Source organism: Propithecus coquereli, unplaced genomic scaffold, assembly GCF_000956105.1.
Source record: "Propithecus coquereli isolate 6110/MARCELLA unplaced genomic scaffold, Pcoq_1.0 Scaffold59, whole genome shotgun sequence".
Taxonomy (NCBI): Eukaryota; Metazoa; Chordata; class Mammalia; order Primates; family Indriidae; genus Propithecus; species Propithecus coquereli.
This window is the reverse complement of record NW_012151840.1, coordinates 5,789,043-5,791,331: the sequence shown is the minus strand read 5'-3', so window position 1 is coordinate 5,791,331 and position 2,289 is coordinate 5,789,043. Positions and strand designations below refer to the sequence as shown.

The 2,289-nt window shown below is 41.0% G+C and overlaps 1 pseudogene; it reads left to right on the top strand.

Annotated features, from left to right (window-relative positions):
• Positions 1-1,415: 1,415 nt before the first annotated feature.
• Positions 1,416-2,220, top strand: LOC105821755 (annotated as a pseudogene).
• The last annotated feature ends 69 nt before the right edge of the window (positions 2,221-2,289 follow it).

Below are 2,289 nucleotides of genomic sequence, written 5' to 3'. Positions count from 1 at the left end.
CACCGCGCCCGGCCTAGTATACTTTAATGTAATAAATAAATGAGAAAAGTAACTCTTTTAGTGGAGGCTCCCTTCTTTCTCTTTTCTCTGATGCCTTGCTTTAGATAAGTTCCATTCCACCCAGCACTCAGTTCAAATTAAATGATTCATGTTTAATCCAAATGCCACTATTATTTTGGAACAAAATTCTTATCCCAATTTTATTGTGTAACTAATCAAGATCCTTTTTTATTAACTTGGTTGTAAAATAAGGTCACATTAATTTTATGTTCTAATTATAATGATTTTGAGTCCTCATCCCATATTTTGAGAGATCTCTTTAATTCTTATATTAGATTTTTTTTTTTCCCCTGAGCAATCCCTGGAAACCCTCACATAGACTGTAAATTCTTTCATGGGGTTGCTTGTTGCTTTTATAAGTCATTAGACTTCTGCTTCTCCTGGATTCACTGCTTATTAGCTATATGACCTCTCCATGCCTGTTTATTCTTCTTTAAAATAGGGGACATTATAGAGCAGTGGGGATTAAATGAAAGTATACATATAATGTGCTTAGAATATTGTTCGGCACATAGTAGAGTTTGGAGATACAGTCCTTTATGGGTCTTTGATGCTTGTACCCATCTTCCTGGGTATGCCAAGAATGCAAGGTTCTGACTGCTCTTTACCAGGGTTATTTCTCAAGGTTGTGTTTATAGCGAGCAACCTTGAGGGATGAAGTAATGTTTCCTTTCAAGACAAAGAACAGGTTTGCTTACTGCTTCCTATAAAACGACAGGTTCCCCAAACTCATTCCTCAGATGAGATGGAAATCTAGTAATCTAGCACGGCATTTATCAGAGCCCTTCCTTTCATCCTGGTAGGATTTGGGGAGCAAGAGTAACTGACACAAACATGCTAAAGCTCATGTTGCTTCCCGTGTCCTGAGTAATAATCCTTTGTTTCTGACCCAGGAATCTTGCGTCTTCTACAGCTGCGGTCCCCAACTCCCCCTGACTGCAGCTGTCCACGGCCTATTAGAAACCTGGCCTTGCATCACGGCCTGCCCTGCCCTGTGTCCGTGGAAAATTGCCTTCCATGAAAGTGGTCCCTGGTGCCAAAAAGGTTAGGGACCGCTGTTATACAGTATCCACGAAACAGTAACAAACCAACATATTACGCTACCGGTTGGGTAGAATCAAATGCCAGACTTGAGCAGTAATCGCTTAAGAAAGCTATTTTCATTATTTTCACTCTTGTTGCATTTGCCTTCACTACGCACTCTGTACAGTATCCACAAATTTGTGTTTTGGTAGGTAGCCAAAAAACACCAATTGCTGCCGTTTGCAAAGAACTCTATCGTACTGTTGGGAAAAACAAACAATATGAAATAAAGGTAACTTCTCCTGGCCAACATGCGGTGCCCAGCTGGGGCGGGTTCGGTTGCGCTACGTTTTGGCTGGGTTGGGTCTGCGCTTTAGGCCACTAGTATTCAGGTTCACAATGTTTGGGGACCTATTTGAAGAAGATTATTCCAGTGTGTCAAATAAGCAGTATGGAAGAGGGAAGACGTTAAAGAGTAAAGCTTTGGAGCCACCTGCTTCTAGAGAATGCACCAATTGAAGTGGAATCAGAAATCTGTGTGGAACTTGTTACCCAATTTCCTTCTTCGGATTCTTCATTTCACACCTGAGTTCAAAGAAACTTTATTTTCTCTTGGTCCAGAAAAGCATGGTTCGTTCGAAGATGAGGATAAACCCGATGCAAAGGTTGGAATCATACCTTTACAGTTACAGTGCTTGTTTTTCTCAGCTTCTGCTCTTACACCAGGAAGCTGCATCCATGGCAGACTTCACTGACAGCTTCTGGTGGACCAGCAATGGGGAAATGAGGCAGCATGATGTGCAGGAACTGAATCAAATTCTCTTCAGTGCTCTGGAAATGTCTTTAGTTAGGACCTCTGGCCATGACTTCATCTGTATCACTGAACCCTTGTCAGGCAGATTGTTTGTAAAGAATATAAGAACATCAGTGAGAAGCAGGAAGACTTCTTAGGTCTAACTGTAGCAGTCAAAAATGTAACTGGTTTGGAAGATGCACTCTGGAACACATATGCAGAAGAGGAATTTTTTTGACTATGACAAATTGTACCACTGTGGAACTTGTGACAAGCTGGTTAAAGAAGTAAAGGCAAAGATAGATACCTGCCTTTTCCCAGGGTCCCCACTTAGTACTTACTAAGTACTTAGTATTTGGTGGTAGGAAGGTCTGTCAACTGAAGTTTTCTTTTTTTTCTTTCTTTCTTTCTTT